An 18,696-nucleotide genomic window follows, 5' to 3' on the forward strand; every position below is an offset into this window, starting at 1 on the left:
CACCCCTCACAATCGTTGGGCCCACAGAAACCCTACTGACCCAGGACTGCCCACAGGGCACTCCTCACTGTGCCCTCCGCGGGGTCAAAAGCGGCTGCCAGCACTGGTGTTTGCTCCGCAGGCCCTCAACGAGACAGCGGCCCTCCAGAGTCATTCTCGTCGCCAAATTGAAGTAGCGCAGCACGTCCAGATGCTTGCGACAAAGGTAAGTTTTACTATAAAACACCCTGCAGCACAGAATTCCATCCAACAGCAGCATCCCTCTTTCCAACTGACAACCCTCCGCGTTCCGCATTCCAAAATGACATCCCAACATTCTAAATGCACAGTGTGTAAGCTACCACACCAGGCATAGCTGTAAGGGCACTCAGTAGTCATTAATGGTAGCAGCTGCAAAATGGTGCGAGTAGCTGGGCATCTAATAGCAGTGCCTGGCAAATACCTAATACCTGTATACAAGCTGAAACTGTTGGCTTTGCCAATCCTTGTTTTTAACAGGACATTTGTGAAATGCACGCATACTGCTGATAATTCAAGTGGCTGAAAGTAGACTAGGTTAAGCAATTTTTATTACACCAATAGCGCGCTAACATCTTCAATTAAGTCATTGTATTGCTCGCCCAGAGTGCACGGACAGTCATTAATCACCAGCACAATTGCAGAGCCAATACGTTAAACGCAGGTAGACGACACAATGACTTACAACCACACGCACGCTTAGAAAATAATGAGCACTTATACGGCTATTTATTCAAAGCTCGGAAGCAGCCAGTGATAACACAGAAATAAATCACAGAAAAGACAGAGAATTCAAAAGAAAATACATCACAGTGGCCGTAACTGAATCCCTCATCTCGCCGGAAGCGGCTGGAAGACCCCGATAACAGCCAGGCCGAGAGCACAACAGCCCACAGGTATGCCGGACAAAGGTGTCCCCCTTCCGACTGAGGTCTTTGTACTTGTCCCGTCTGACCGTTGAGAACCTTCTGGCAATGCACTTGCGCATTGATGGGTAACCATTGATTGCCAGCTGGGTCAACCAACAGTAACCTCAAGGAGAAAAGCGCTTCCCTCCTCTCCTAAGAATAAACACCACGGAAAACAGTCCCATAACTCATAACAAGACATAACAAAACCAGCTTTCCCAGCAGAATGTCCTTGACTGCATACCAGGTTTGGAAAGCATGTTTTCTTCAGCAAAGTAAATTCAGCTCTCAGCAAAGTAAGTACAGCTTTTCACTGAGGCATGGAGTAAATATCCATTATGGCTCTGAGTGCCCCCAGAATACACTGCGCACTAGCGCCATGTTTTAGCTCAACCATAACAATTCCACCCTTGGATATTTGTCTTCCATAGCCCAGTGGCAGAGGAGCCGGTCTCTGAAACCGACGAAATATTAAAACTAAGTTGGGAATGCATTGAATAAAGCAAACAACAAGCTATTACGATAGCTAATAGAATGCAAATACAAGCAAAAGCGTAATGAAGTGTACCCCCAATAACAGGAATCCATGAAAATAACCAATCCCACCAATTCCCAGTATGATCTTGGGACACTTGAGAAATGAGATCCCTCAAACCTCGAATATGACTTTCAATGGATCGTGAATGGTCACTTAGATTAAAACAACACATACCTTTAACTGCGTTACAACCTAAATTATGCTTTAGCAATAGATAATCAACAGCAGCCCTGTTTTGCAAAGTTGCTTTTCTAATAACCTTGCTATCAAGGAGTAACTCTTCTAATGCTTGAGAAGTATGATTGAGTCCTTTGACTACTAAACATGCTAATTTGTTCAAAGATTTGTAACCCCCAGCAGCTAAACCCCAAACTCCCACTAATGAAAGGGTTAATGCTAGAACCTCAGCTTCTGATAGCAAATGCACATGTGAATCACAATCGGGGTACAGACCAACAGACTCAAAAGTTGACCTTTTGCCTCGAGATATCGCTGGGTGTAAAGGGAACATCATTAGTCCTAATCGAGTTAAGGCACATGGACCTCCAGAAATGTTAGCTGGAATATAAGTGTATGTGATGTTGCCACATGAAAAGAGCCATCCTGTTGGAAGTTTCACATGATTCAGATGACTGGCAGCTATCACTGCATGATTACAAGACATAGTGTTATTCACACTGGTACATGTGCGTGGAATTCGTGAACACAATCGTTTCTTGAATACAGTTTGATTTTGCTGTTTGGTTAAATTGAGCTGTTGGCATTTGCCAATTTCTTTTGCATTGCATGTCATAAGGTAACACACATCACCTTGAGTTATATTATAGGTCATAATACGTGTCAAATTTCTCCATTTGCGATCTGTTTCCTGGCAAAACCTGCAGTACTCCTAGACGGAAAAGGATTGTCTGATATCGGAATCTTGAACCAAAGAATCATTGTGTGTGATGCCGAAAATATGCTTTGGAACCGGAACTGGCGTCAGCACTGCTACTAAGCACGTAGTCAGTAAGGCTTCAGCATTGAGCACGTCAGTAAGGCAAAAGTGCGTAATGTTGAGCACCTGTTGTGCCAGGTATGTCCACATATTCTCTGTTTGGGTGATCATTGGAGAATGTTTTCGCTGTCCTGAAGATGCCTCTCGCATAACTGGCATCAATGTTGTTTTCACTTGCGCCTGACGTGTTTGCCGCATTTCACAAATCCATGTCTTCGGTCTGGCTGGCTTTTCGGCATCAGCATAGGGCTACTTTTGGACCTCATTACTCATCATTATCAGTTTCTCCTTGATCGCTGGCACAGATGTGACATTTTTCATTGGTAGCAGCATGCCGTTTGACTCTCCCGAACGGAGTCCATTTAGTCCCACAATTACCCCAGCCAGACACAGGATCTACAAGGCAAACCCAGAAAAGAGATATCAGTGTTGTAAATCACTCTCTTAGGTAACATTTGTCTGCGGGCACATATTGCCATTTCTTTCTACCGGGCTCCGTTACTAAAACTACTTGGTCTTTGCCTGATGCAATGACATCTGTGGGTACTGGTGGGCCACTAGGCCTTTCCACCTACACCTTCGCACCCGGGACCATACTGTCTGAAGAGCCAAAACCACGATCCCCATGGGTAGTTAACACTGTAGGAGGCTCCCCCTTCTTAATCATGGACAATTTAACGGGGATAATAATGAATTGGGCCACCCGATCGCCCTTGTGGATCGGTAACAATTGGTCCCCACTATTCATCAGGATGACTTTAATCTCGCCTTGGTAATCGCCATCATTTACCCCTCCCAACACTTGAACTCCTTTCAATGCTAGGCCAGATCTAGGGGCAATCCATCCCATATGCTCTGGGGGAATTTGTACTCCAATCCCTGTTTCAATTACGACAATCCCTCTTGGGTCTAATCTGATTTCCTCATGGGAATGCAAGTCTACCCCTGCTGACTCTGGAGTCGCCCAATAGGGAGCTAAAGAACCCGGGGTAATTTCCCAGTACAATAGGGTTTCTCTGACTGAGTTGGGTTGAATCTGTATAGCAGGAGTCATTAGCCGCATCAACGGAGTTTCATGCTCATTCACAGGCCTATTGTTTAGCACTTGCACCGCATCAAACACACGATCACGCCAGCCTGCAAATTGCCATCTACAGATTTGCGCAGCTGTTCTTTCAACAAACCATTCATTCGTTCGTTCAATCAGCCCTGAAGCGGCAGGGTAATAAGGCACATGGTAGAGCCATTCAATGCTCTTTTCCTGACAATATTCCTGAATCAATTTGCCGTTGAAGTGTGACCCATTGTCACTTTGAATCTGAAAAGGCACTCCGTAATGCAATATGATCTGATCTAACAACCTAATGGTGTTCAGTTGTGTGGCACGCTTGCACGGCAAAACCATCATGTATCCTGAGTATGTATCCACAATAGTGCATGCATACTGACAACCTTTACTGATTGGCAGGGGACCAATATAATCAATCTGCCAAATCCAACCTGGTAATTTTCCTCTTTGCAATGCACCCCGAACAATCTGAGGGATAGGCCTATGCTGTTGGTGTTGTCACACTGGACATTGCAAAATGATCGTTTTCACTACCTCTAAAGGAATACTGATTCCTCGAGCTTGTGCCCACCTTATAGTAGCCTTTTTTCCAAGGTGCCCACATTTCTGGTGAGCCCACTTGGCCAAACCCTCCAAATCGTCTTCCTGAGCCTCCGCATCCACAGATGAAATCTTGGTGTGTTCATCTGCAACAGAATTAAACCAACGTTCTAATGAGTCTGTAGCACAATGCGCGTCCACATGATACACAGTGACTTCACTTTGTGATAACATTTCTGCAATATCTTGCCACAGTTCCTTTCCCCACAACTCTTTTGAATGAATCTTCCACCCATTCTTTTGCCAGGTTGGCAACCACACCGCCAACCCATTTGCCACTGACCATGAATCCGTGTACAAATGACATCGATCAGGGGTCTCTTGTTTCAATGCCTGGTAAACTGCGTAAAGCTCTGCAAACTGACTGCTCTTCCCTTTCCCTGACATCAAAATCTTTTTTGTCTTGGGATTGTACGACACCGCTTTCCAGTATCGTTCTTCTCCCACATATCGGGCTGAGCCATCCGTGAACCAGGCATGCTCTGTCTGCTCCACGGTCAAATCGCCATAAGGTACTCCCCATTTCACAGGAGACTCGCGTTTTTCAGGCACTTCCGGTGGTATGTAATCTGAGGGTGGTATGTTGGCTACTTGCTCATGTAATTTTGCAACTCCACCCTTCCCTGATTTGGCTCTGTCTTGAATGTACCATTTCCATTTAATCATGCTGGCTTCTTGAGCATGACCTATTCTATGTGTTTTAGGAGAGCTTAGTACCCATTGCATAATCGGTATTTCTGGCCTCATCAATACATCATGGCCCACCGTCATTTGCTTGGTATCAACAAGGGCCCAATAACATGCCAGCAACTGCTTCTCAAACGGAGTGTATGAGTTACCAGCATCGGGTAATTTACGACTCCAGAACCCCAATGGCACACGTTTCCTGTCCTGTTTCTGCCACACACTCCAGTTAGCATAATTGTCTTGTACAGACACATTCAATTCCACTTCGCCTTCCTTCAATGGCCATAGATCAAGCACCTGCTGCACGATGTCTTTTGCCAAATCAAATGCTTTCTGCTGCTCTTCCCCCCACTGAAACTCATATTTCTTTCGTGTCACTTTGTAGAGGGGAGCCAGTATCTGCCCTAAATGGGGAATGTGCTGTCTCCAAAACCCAAACAGCCCTATAAACTGCTGAGCTTGCTTTTTGTTCATTGGAGTGGTGAACTCAAGTATTTTCTGTCGGGCCTTCGGCACCATTTCTCGATGTCCATTATGCCACTGAATCCCTAGGAATATCACTGTTTCAGCTGGGCCTTGAATTTTATTCGGGTTAATCTCCCACCCTTCCTTCTTCAATCCTTCCATAATGACTTCTGACTGGTTTTGCACACTGCGCTCATCCTTGCCCTGAATCAAAATATCGTCAATGTAGTGAGAGATCTGTATGTCAGGTTTACACAGTATCTTGTCTAAGTGCTCTGCCACCAACTGGTGAAAGATAGTCGGGCTATGTATGTACCCCATAGGTAACCTTGTAAAGGTGTACTGACGCCCGCTCCAAGAAAATGCAAACTGCTCTTGGCACTCTTCAGCAATTGGCACAGAGAAAAATGCATTGGCTAAATCTACCACTGCATACCAAGTCCCCTCAAACTTTTGGACATTCTCAATCAAGGTAATGGCATCTGGGACCGCGGGCACTAAGGGAGGAGTGTGTTTATTCAACTCACGGTAATCCACTGTCATCCTCCAAGACCCATCCCCTTTTTTGATAGGCCAGAGAGGATTGTTCCATGTGGTAGTGATAGGGCGTAACACACCCGCCTCCACATATCCTTTTATGGTGTCTGAAATTTCCTTGTGGCCCCCAGGAATGCGGTATTGCTTCATTGCTACCCGCTTGGTTGCCACAGGCACTTGCACTGGGGGCATCTTCAATTTGGCTACGGTAATGGGTGTGCAGGTCAATGCACTCACCCCAAACTGGTACGTTTTACCTCCCATTCCCAAAGTCAACCCTTCCAGAATGTCAAAGCCAATTATGTACTCAGGTATCGGGACAATCAACACTTGGTATTTCTGCCTATTCAAATTGCCTATTTTCATCTCCACTTCAGTTTGTACTGCGGGGGTCTCCTTTCCCCCGAGACCTCTAATAGTAAATTGTCTGCCTTTGAATCGTGCTTGATTGCCATGAATCAGAGAGGCCTCCGCCCCGGTGTCTATCAATGCTCGCCACCCTTGCGTATTTCCTGGCCCCCAAAAAATCTTAACATTAACATGGGGCCGCCTATCAACTTTTATGCGAGCAGACGCTGCCGGAGCTTGGCCGTAATCCTAGTCAAATTTTGAAGGAGTGTGACTTGACTCTGCCTCTAGCATTGCACTCACCACCTTCCTCAAATCAGCGTATGTTGGCTGGTACGGTGAAGGTGTCCCCATAGACCCTTCTTCTTGCTCTTCCTCAGGAGGAGCAGAAGGTGAGCTGTCCCCCTGTGGCTTGGTTACTACCTGTTTCTTAACCTGTTTATAGCACTCTTTGGCTGCAAGCCCTCTCTTTTTGTTTAATTCATACATTACCCTAGTTTCAATGCCATCAATTTCTTCTCGTGGCACACCATCTTTTAACAAAGCCAAAAACATGTCCTTTCTGGACACTCGGGAGTCTCTACTACCTTGCCTCCTGCCTTCAGTTCTTCTCTCACTACGCCCCTCTCTCTCCCATGGCTTGCCATCACTCTTGTCCCACTCCCCTAAATCTGCCAGTTGCCGAATGGCATCCACTACCTCATCAGTGGGTTTGCCCGTCATACCTACGAGCAAAGTCATAATGACACTTTTGTATGCGGGCGGTGCAGTTCTGATCACCATATTTCTAGTTGAAACTGAGAGCGGCACGGCCCCCATGTGTCCTGGAGCATCTACGTGAATTGCCTCTTTCATAGCATGCTCTCTGACCTTTTGAATTGCCTCTTTCAAAGTATACTACTTTGTTTCCTCCCTAGGCCAATCTGTGGTAATGGGGTATTTACGGTTACATGCTTGGGATGCAAGGTGCAACAAAGACACCTGTGAATCCTGGCCATTCTCATCAGGGGGTGGCCCTGCCCTTAAGACCTCCTGTACATTGGTGTCAGTTGACAAGGGTAGAAAACGCGGTGAGTCCGTGGAATCTACCAACAACCCTGCTGCGCCCCCATCTAGCAACCTCACCATCCATGTCAATAAAGGTTCCCCTGATTTTTGCCTCAAACGGGTAATAATTTCCCCAACCTCCTGCTGGGTGTTATCCTCCAGCGTGGTTAAATCCACAACCCCGCCCGCAGGATTCTGCGGGTGAGGCCCGGCTCGCCGTCTTCTAACTTGCTTAGCCACCACTGTCTTCTGCTTAAATTCCGTTTTGGGATCTGACTCATTTGCCGAACTGCTCTCTGGACTGGTTGAGTTAAAAATGTCACCATCCCAATTATCCGGATCCCAGTCCACACCGGCGGTAGCAAATACAGCTGCCACCTTTCTTTGGTTGACCCCTCCCCGTCTTTTCCTATACTTATACCGGGCTACTCTGACTGCTGCCCTCTCGGCCACGGCCTGGTATGTGTTGGCTTTATCTTTAAAAAGTGTCATTTGAATCTGCTGCATTAACGCAATCTACTTTTCTGCAGCCAGCTCTCTTTACAATCGTAAAATATCATTTTTCATTTCCAAATTCCTTTGATGTATTTTCCTATAGGCATGCAGGAGGACCCAACCCCGCCTACCCAGCGCAGTGCATTCCCTTCCCCTTTCCACTGAAACTTGTTGTAAGCACAACATTACATCAGACGGATCAGCATCTCCCAATCCCTGATCCCATGTTTCACTTAGCCCCGCGCCGCATGCCCACACCTGGGCCAATTTATCAAATGGGCTCTTAGCCCAGCCTGGAATGATAACATCAGAATATTCACCGCCAGCGGGAATGCTCTTTTTCCTGAACAAACTATTCATCATTGTAATAATGTACAAAACATCTTTATATATATATATATTTTTCTTTCCACACTGCAGTCAATCGCGCAGGCACTAAAATATCCTGCTTACAGCGCCAAAATGTGTATCTCGCCCAGAGTGCACGGACAGTCATTAATCACCAGCACAATTGCAGAGCCAATACTTTAAACGCAGGTAGACGACGCAATGACTTACAACCACACGCACACTTAGAAAATAATGAGCACTTATACGGCTATTTATTCAAAGCTTGGAAGCAACAAGTGATAACACAGAAATAAATCACAGAAAAGACAGAGAATTCAAAAGAAAATACATCACTGTGGGAGTAACTGAATCCCTCATCTCGCCAGAAGCGGCTGGAAGACCCCGATAACAGCCAGGCCGAGAGCACAGCAGCCCACAGGTATGCCGGACAAAGGTGTCCCCCTTCCGACTGAGGTCTTTGTACTTGTCCCGTCTGACCGTTGAGGGGTTCCGCATATATGCACTCCTCAAAAAGGGGTGGTAATTTCTCGAACCTTCTGGCAATGCACTTGCGCATTGATGGGTAACCGTTGGTTGCCAGCTGTGTCAACCGACAGTAACCTCAAGGAGCAAAGCGCTTCCCTCCTCTCCTAAGAACAAACGCCACGGAAAACAGTCCCATAACTCATAACAAGACATAACAAAACCAGCTTTCCCAGGAGAATGTCCTTGACTGCATACCATGTTTGGAAACCATGTTTTCTTCAGCAAAGTAAATTCAGCTCTCAGCAAAGTAAGTACAGCTTTTCACTGAGGCATGGAGTAAATATCCATTATGGCTCTGAGTGCCCCCAGAATACACTGCGCACCAGCGCCATGTTTTAGCTCAAGCATAACAGTCATTCATCCTCAGAAGACTACCTAGAAAAAACCCTGGTAGGCACTTTGATTTTAAGGCTTGATAAAGGTAGCTCAAAGAGATCCGAGTGTTGTGGGGTGGATGCCGTATCCAGATTAGCCACCCCACGGTAATGATTCACATGGACACCTTGAGTTCGTCTCGGGTCTCCGGATGAACTGCTGCTCGTGCTCCGGACGGCCCGTATTTATTAACTTGGCCTTGTGACTTAACACGTCACAAGGCTCTTAAAGAGACACACCACACTCCTCCTTTTTCATAACCAAAGACAACAAACATTACATTTTCAAAACAGTCACAACAGGTGTCATCACAAGGATTATAAGGCAGCGTTCACCTCGGCGGCCAGTTCTGCTGAGGCAAATCAGGGTTGTCCTCAAAGAATATCGACTTAAAAATCCTTGAGGTAGACCGGTTACCGGCAACAATCTCTCACCGGATATCTTCTGTCTCTCTCTGAATTCTAATACCTCAGAGTCATACACACCTCCATGATCTATGGGTTCATCCTCCCATTTCAGTCTTACCACTCCCAAAGCCTGGCCGCCCTGGCAGACTCGCGCTGCTCCCTCTGATAGAGTTTTCTCCACTGCCTTCCCCAGATCGCCCTGGCAAATTTGTGGAAGAAACTGGGGTTTCTTGTCACTTCGTTCGGCGATCTGACGCAGTGGCTATTGTACCTTTGGTCATCACCACATCCAAGGGTATAGGCTCATGGGGTAGAGACATTTTCCCTCTCGGATATCTTGACTGTATAAGCACCTTGTCACCTACTTCAAGTGCTGGTCTCTTAACCTTCTCCTGACATGTTCTCTTTCATTTGCCCTTTTCTTCGCTCCCATACCATGTCATCATTGATCGCACCCGGTCTACGGATTGGGTGATCCAGCAACAGTCCTCTTGGGCATCGCTGGAACTGGACCTCAGCTGGTGGTACCCCAGTCAAGCAGTGCGGGGTAGTGCAGTATTCCGACAAGAACTGGTAGAGGACTTGTCGCTCGCACTGCCCTTGTCCATGAGCAATGTGGAATACTTTATTTAGGGTCCTCATCATTCTTTCTGCTTCCCCGTTTGCTCTCTGCCACACCGGGGTGATCTTGCGATGCCGTATCCCTAAGCGCTTGGGGTACTCAGAAAAACCTCAGCTCTGAAAAGGCGGTCCATTGCATGTGCACAATTTGTCAGGGAGCCCATGAGTAGCAAAGATCATCTCAAGACCAGGTATTACGTCTTCAAGCGAGGTAGATTTTACAAATTCCACCTCTGGATACCCTGACCATTGATCTACGAGCACCATGAAATGATTGTCCCGGCAGGTGTACCCAAAGTCCATATGCACTGTTCCCTAGGGAACATCAGTCCGGTAGGGCTGAGAAGATAGCTCAGGGGCCACATGCTCGCCTTGAAAGCAAGACAACGCAGAGCAACACAGCTTCGATCCCCAGGTCCTTGCTTAGAAACTTTTGGGTATTAAGTGCGTTATAAATAACCAATTACAATTACATGGATTCGATGTGGGGCTCCCTGTGGTGTGGCAATGCTGCCTGACACCACACACAGCCTCAGACAAACTCTTCCACTTTTTCTTCAAGAACTGGGAACCAGTATTTCATCTGTAGCCTGGCTTTGGTTTTGGCCACTCCCTGATGTCCCTTGTGAGCCAATTCCATCACTCGCGGCACCAGGCAGGGCAGGTAACCACCTCTCTATCCGAGCCGGGGGGTTGGAGGATGAGCCCACCATGATCGGCAGAAGTGGCTTGTGGTCAGTGACCACCATCACAGACTTGCTGTACATGTACAAGTGAAAATGTTTACAGTCCCACACAGTATTCAGCACGTTGCAAGGATGATTAATCTGCAGGTGTGTGGTCGCGGTCAGCAGAGCCTCATAACTAGGCGGCCATCTTGATCACGTGCACAACAGCGCCCCCAGCTTGTGCTTTCTAAAGGCGAACTCCTGTTAAGTTTCTGTCATTTCTCTTTTGAACACTGACTATTTAAGAATGTTTTTCTAAGAAGAAGAGCATTAGAACTTTGACATTGCCCATTGACTTTGGCCGTGCTGGCTCCGCAAAAGCCTACTTCTGAACCTATTGGCTTTGGCAGTGCTTGTTCCCTTACAGGTTTGAAATGTTGAACAACGTTAATGCTGGGATAATATGCTGCCTGCATCACTTTGGGAGAATCTAACTTTTCTTATAACCTATCAGTCTGTTCTGATCTAACCCTAATCTTTCCTTCCTTAAATAACTCAATACTGCAAAGGTGATACCAATATAAATGTTATACTGACCTCAACTGATGTCACCTCTGGGTGCTGGAACATGTATAACATATGAATGAATTACTCACCTGCTTTATTGTTCACTTTTTTAATTGAATCCTAATTTAGGATTAATGTTACAGCTAATTACTGCTTTTTAAAGAATGCTTTAAATAGCTGTGTATAAATAAATAATGTATTATATAACTCAAAGGGCCTGATTCATGGAAGTGTTTTATAATGGCGCAATCCCATAGGAAAACGTTCCACGAATCAGGCCCTAAGTGTGTAAGTGTTTACTTGAATACCTGTATTTACTGATTTCATTGTACAGCTCTACAGCTCACATTACCCCTCTTAAGATAAGCCTGGCTGCTTAGTTGCACTACCAACTTGTGTAGTGCAGGCCTATATTAAAATTTGGCTTACCCAATACCAAGAGATACGTCTTGTGTAGTCCCACACCAGTTGGACTGCAGTAATTCTTACCTAACAAGTATCAAATGATTTTTCCACTAGGACACCATGTAACAATAAATATAGGTGACACTAAAAGTAATATTTCTGATAAATATAATGCATGGTGGCATCAAACACAAACCTCACTTGTACAAAAAGCAGTGCATGCAAATTATATAATAAAGGAAAACTGGGTATGCATGCCACCTATTTGTCCAGGCAAATTTATCGCCCAATCTCCATCACCCCTTTCCTGGGCAAACTCTTGGAAAAGCTGGCCATCTCCCAGTTTACTCTCCACACTGAATCTGTTGGTTGTCTCCATGACCATCAGTCTGGCTTCTGCTCTCCTGAACACCTGTGAAGATCTACTCTCTAACCATGATTCCACCATTCCTCATGTTCTCATCCTCCTTGATCTTTCCTCTGCTTTCAAGATGGTCAACCACGCCATCCTGATCAATCGACTCCGTGAGAACTTGGGCATCACGGATCAGGCCCTGGAGTGGATGACCTACTTCACCTTGGACCGCCCCTTCCTGGTCCAACTTGGTTCCTTTCTCTCTGCCACCTCTCTCTCTCTACCTGTGGTGTTCCCCAGGGCCCTATCCTCTCACCCTGGTTTTCTATTTGGCCTCTTTGGCCCATCTGATCTCTATTTTCTCCTCAAAATTTCAGTGTTATGCAGATGACACTGAGCTTTCCTTCAGGCTCCCCTCAGCCTCCTCTCCTCTCTCGCTCATTCCTGACTGTCTATCTGTGATTTAGGATCATAATAATAACTATTTTGATAATTGGTTATTTATAACCAATTAATACCCAGAGGTTTCTAAGCGTGGACCTGGGGATCGAACCTGTGTTGCTCTGCATCGTCTTGCTTGCAAGGCAAGCCTGTTGCCCTGAGCTATCCTCCTGTGGCCTCCAACGATCTCTGACTTAATGCCAGTAAAACGTAGATCCTTCTCATTGGGACCCCTGCCCCTGCTTTCCCTCTCTCACACTGGTTGCCCGCCTTGGGCCCTCTTCCTTCGCCTTCCTGCAAGGCAAAAAACCTTGGTGTCATCTTCGACTCCACTCTCTCTTTCTCTCCTCACATCTCGGAAGTCGCCAAGAAATCCCACTACCAGCTGCAGCACCTCAAAAGGACTCTTACCTTTCTCACTTTCCACCAGAAGCTCACTGCCCTCCAGAGCCCTGATTCTCCCTAGTCTGGACTACTGCACCAGCCACTTTCTCAATCTGCCTTCCTCTACTCTCTGCCATCTGCAACTAATCCAAAACAGGACTGCCAGACTTATCCTTGGCCTCAAGCCCATGGATTGTATGTCTCTAGCCCTAAAATGTCTCCACTGGCTCATGGTGGCTGCAAGGATCAAGTTCAAGATCTTTGCATTGTCCACAAGGCTTTCTGGGGCTTGGGCCTGCACTACATCCAACGCTCTCTTCCAAAATACTTTCCTTTTAGAGCCCTTTGCTCAGCTACCTCCAACTCTCTAATGGTTAGATGTTTCTCCAGACAGAGAGTGATGGGTAGATCTCTCTCCTCGGCAGGTGCCTCCCTCTGGAATGGCCTCCCTGCCCCTCTCAAACTTTAGCCTGACCACCGGAAGTTCTGGAAGCAGCTCAAAACGTTCATCTTCTCTCTCTCCCTCCACTGCTGAACTACCTGACCTACCTGTCTGCTGTACCGACTGGTTGTTTGGCTACACTCAGAGTCTCACTGTGTAAAAGACTCTTTCTTGATCAGTCACCCTTGCACTGCCTTCGTGCATACCACACACTTAGGGGCTGTAATTGTAACCCTACAGTCGCTTGTTCTTCTTGCACTACCCAGAGCCGTGCTGCCCTGGCTGCACTTACTCAAAGCATCGCTGGCCTGTTTTCCCCTCCCCTCTCCCTTCCACTCCTCTCCCTTTCCCCTTGCACGTCTCGTTCTCACACTTGAACAAACTGAACGACAAAAGGCCTAGTAAGAACATTTGTCTTGCCTTCCCTCTGTCTTCCATCCCTTATCTTGTTGCGCCTAGAAACACTTGTGTACAGGCGCGTTATAAATGACTTATCATATCATATCATTATGCTCCTACTAGCTGTACAAAGGAGCAAAATATTACCATTTTCTCCAGGACACAAACATGTGCACATGGTTCAATTATTTTACTCATTAATACATGTCAGCTGTGCAAAGTATCTGAAGATGAGAGAGTTTTAACAATGACACTGCAATAAGTAAAGACGTTTTCGGGAAAATAATTTGCATGGTGACAAGAAACTCAAATCTTGCATCTACACAAATAAACCAACTGGAACTATAGCAGGCTCATTGGGCAACATTATTGCACAATCCACGACTCTGTCCTGGCTATACTGCAGCAAAACAAAAGAGGTGATGGCTGGAAGGTTTAAAATTAATCTTTAACTCTGATATTGCTCTAGACCACGGGTGCACAATTTATGGCCCGCGGGCCATTTGCAGCCCGCCATGCTATTTTGTCCAGCCCGCCAGCAACAAAGAATTTCTTAATGGAGGGCAGCCCGCAAGCAGCATCGGCCGCCCTCCATTAGGAAAATCTTTGTTGTCTTCCGGGCCGGACAAAACACTGACCCTCATTGGTTCAGTGCAAACGCACCACGTCGCTCCTACGAGCCAGGTAGTGCATGTGTGCTGCACCAATGGAGTGCCAGCACTACCGCTGGCGTGGTCAGTAAGGCTTGATGTCGGAAGGCATTTCAGCCTTGCCACGCCAGCCGTAGTGCCAGAAGCCTTGCCAGCGTTCCAGCATGTCTGGTAAGTACATGGGGGGGCGTCTGTGTGTGTGTGTGTCTGTGTGTGTGTCTGTGTGTCTGTGTGTGTGTGTGTGTGTGTGTGTGTGTGTGTGTCTCGGGTCAATCCTAACTGTGTTTTTTGTTTTTGTGTGTATGTCAGATGGGGGGTGGGGAGGGGTGTCGGGTCTGTATGGGTGTTTGTATTTGTATGTCTGTGCAGTGTATGTTGAGATGGGGGTGGGGGGTGTTGGGTCTGTACGGGTGTTTGTATTTGTATGTCTGTACAGTGTATGTTGAGATGTGGGGGTGGGGGTGTCGGTCTGTCAGTGTGTTTTTGTGTGTATGGGCAGTGTATGCTGAGATGGTGGTGGGAGGGGTTCGGGTCTGTATGGGTGCATAGTGTATTGGTGTATGCGTGTGAGTTTGTGTGCTGAGTTAGGGGGTGGGGGTTCGGGTATCTATGCTGTTATTGTATGTGTGTGCAGTGTATGTTGAGATGTGGGGGTGGGGGGTGTTGGTCTGTCAGTGTGTTGTTTTTGTGTGTGTGGGCAGTGTATGTTGAGATCAGGGGGTGGGGGGTGTTGGGTCTGTATGGGTGTTTGTATTTGTATGTCTGTGCAGTGTATGTTGAGATGGGGGTGGGGGGGTGTGTCGGGTCTGTATGGGTGTTCGTATTTATATGTCTGTGCAGTGTATGTTGAGATGTGGGGGGGTGTCGGTGTGTCAGTGTGTTTTTTGTGTGTATGGGCAGTGTATGCTGAGATGGGGGCGGGAGGGGTTCGGGTCTGTATGGGTGCATAGTGTATTGGTGTATGCGTGTGAGTTTGTGTGCTGAGTTGGGGGTGGGGGTCTGGTCTGCATGTTGTTATTGTATGTTTGTGCAGTGTATGTTGAGATGTGGGGGTGGGGAGTGTCGGTCTGTCAGTGTTTAGTTTTTTTGTGTATGGGCAGTGTATGCTGAGATGGGGGTGGGAGGGGTTCAGGTCTGTATGGGTGCATAGTGTATTGGTGTATGCTTGTGAGTTTGTGTGCTGAGTTGGGGGTAGGGGTTGGGGTCTGTATGGGTACATGGTATATGCTTGTTAGTCTGTATGTGGGGGTGGGGGGGTTGGGGTCTGTATGGGTATGTATGCAGGGTGCATGCTTGGTGGCATGGGGCATAGTCTTTGGTTGGGGGTGAGAGCCATAGGGCATAGTGTTTGGTTGGGGGTGGGAGCCATGGGGCATAGTGTTTGGTTGAGGGTGGGAGCCATGGGTCATAGTGTTTGGTTGAGGGGTGGGGGACATGGGGCATAGTGTTTGGTTGAGGAGGTGGGGGCCATGGGGCATAGTGTTTGGTAGAGGAGTGGGTGTCATGGGGCATAGTGTTTGGTTGGGGGTGGAAGCCATGGGGCATAGTGTTTGCTTGAGGGGTGGGTGTCATGGGGCCTAGTGTTTGGTTGAGGGGTGGGCGCCATGGGGCGTAGTGTTTGGTTGAGGGGTGGGTGCCATGGGGCATAGTGCTTGGTGGGGGTCATGGAGCATAGTGTTTGGTTGGGGTCATGGGGCATAGTGCTTGGTTGAGGGGTGGGGGTCATGGGGCATAGTGTTTGGTTGAGGAGGTGGGGGTCATGGGGCATAATGTTTGGTTGAGGGGTGGGGGCCATGGGGCATAGTGTTTGGTTGGGGGGTGGCGGCCATGGGGTATAGTTTTCGCACTCCAAGAGTGAACCCAATAATGAAGCTAAAACAGGCACAGTTAGGAGATGTACATCCTTTGCTCTTTGTGGAAACCTGGCTCAACGAAGGCCATACTCCTCTTGGACAACCCAAACAGCAAAGTATAGCAGTCCAAAATAATGGAATGTCCAATCAAGGGTCAATAAAATATATATACTTTACTTAAACAGACGATATGAAATAACTAAATACAAATAAATTATAACAATGGAAAATGTGTAGTACAAAATATAAGTTTGAAATACAATTAAAAATCGTTACACCTCAAAAACGTATTCTTTTTCCATGTGTTTAATACAAATTGGGGGTTGAAAAAGCCTCCAGCCATGCCACGCCGCGCCACGTCTACCGCCCCACCCACATTTACTTTACGGCCCACTATAGCCATCATGTAAGGTACTTTCGGCTCTTTGTCAAAATCAGTTGTGCACCCTTGCTCTAGACCATCGTTCTTCGTCTGCCAAGCCATTACAAAAGGGGAAAGACCATATGCAAACCAGGATTGGTTCCACCACATGGCTATAATGCTACTGAGGCCTCATCCCTTCAGCACCTCCTTCTAGGCCTCCCTACAATGGCCCACAGCTATTGGCGAGCAACAATTTTGGGTGCCGCGAGCAACATGTTGCTCCCAAGCTACACGTTGGGGATCACTGACTTACATATTACTTTCCTTTGATTTATCCCTTCCTGATTGACGTCAATTTCTTGGTCCAAATTTTTCACCAATCTCTTTCATTTTTTACTATCGTTTTGTATTCATCAGTCTAGACATGACACAAGATTTATATTAACACTTTTATAACCCCACACATGCACTTTTTTAAATGCTATTGCGTACGCCTTCCTTTACTATCGTAGTAAATGTATGATATGATATGACATTTATAACACGCCTATACACAAGTGTATCCCTTCTCTGTTTCACTCCATCTTGGAGTTTGATAAGCACTCTTCTGCGGGCCTTGCCTCAGGAATCCTTAATACCCTTTACTTTAGTGCGTACCCTTCTGTCCCCTTGGAACCAGGAATCGAGGTATCTATTTCTCTTTATAATTGCCTCCAAGAAATCCTGTTACTTTTTACACTTATTATTTACAACACAATCCCTCCCCCTATTTTTGCCAACGTTGTTGGTCTACTTACATTCATGTCACAATCTGAGTCCTCCGGCATCGACTCTCTCTCAACCGACCAGTTCGCCTTCTGTCTACGGGGCACCTGCGGGGACCGGACAGGAATTTCATCAAAGGGGGACCTGCCGACCAACTCTTCTTGCACATGACTCTGTGCGCCAATCTCCACATGAAACTCTGTGGTCTTCTGGCTAATGGCGGGAGTACTCAAACGTCCAGGGGTCTGGATCTGGCCTAGGTCTACTAAATCATAACCATCCACACTGCTACCAAACTATGCTCTAGCACCTTGATGTATCTTTTGTGCTAGATGGAATTACAATAATGGTCTCAGACCACATACTCGTACAGACTCAAAGAATATGGCAAAGTACTACTGTATTGTCAATTTAATAAAGTAGGGTGACCTCAAAGACATGCACACTCGCACAGAAGCTTGATTGCATGGAGGTTTTATACCCCAATATGCATAATCTATTACATCATTCTACGTGGCAAAATATGGAACCTATCAAGGTAAGGGATTGGTTATGGAAACATATGTACTTATAGAACATATAAGGATTATTACATCATTGGTTACCCCTTATCTGTAGGGCACACCTTGAATTACCTCTAAATACGTATAGTACTGGTTATAGCAGACAAAACAAAAGTTGATTGGTCTATGCTACATTGCACGTTAGGTTGCCCCTCAAACCCACTGATTGATTGTCATACTATCTCAACCTTGGACTTTCGGCTCCTTAGCAGCACGTATGTGAAACAAAACGTAGGTGTTTGAATCCCATCAGACTACTCCCCATGATCCCAATTACTCCATCATCTCTCATCGTTAGGCCACAAGCCAAAGTATTCCGTTTGTCGTTGACCTTGTTGCCTGCTCACTGTCCTGGAACATTCAAGGGAGTGTGAGCACACCACTATCTTAGCTTGAGTCTCTAATGAATAACCTTTGTTTTCGACTTCTGAGTCACATGTGAAGAGACCACGTATTTGTCCATTTCAGCCTTCCATTTACTGCTATTTGATTTAATTATGCTGGATGCTGTTGCTCCTCTTGGTCTCTAGAGACTTGCTCACTCTATCTCATATGAACTTTGTATACTTTTATTTGACCAACAATGTGGCTCTCGCAGATGTTTTCTTCTTCTTCCATCTGTAAAGAATGGTCCACATTCAGAGATTATCCATGTACTCCTTTGCGCTCTGTGCTTATCCTTTAAAAATAGCATCCTTAACTCTATCTAACCTTGACTCATCGTCGGTTCTGCACACAGAGCTGGTTTTCTGCATCTCCTGATTCTACAGCCTCGGCCTGTCTCTGAGGAAGCTTGGTTAAGTTCAACATGAGCCAGCGTCCATTTTCCTACTATGGCCGTCCTTGCCACGT

Source organism: Ambystoma mexicanum, chromosome 8, assembly GCF_040938575.1.
Source record: "Ambystoma mexicanum isolate Mex_15411 chromosome 8, UKY_AmexF1_1, whole genome shotgun sequence".
Classification (NCBI taxonomy): domain Eukaryota; kingdom Metazoa; phylum Chordata; class Amphibia; order Caudata; family Ambystomatidae; genus Ambystoma; species Ambystoma mexicanum.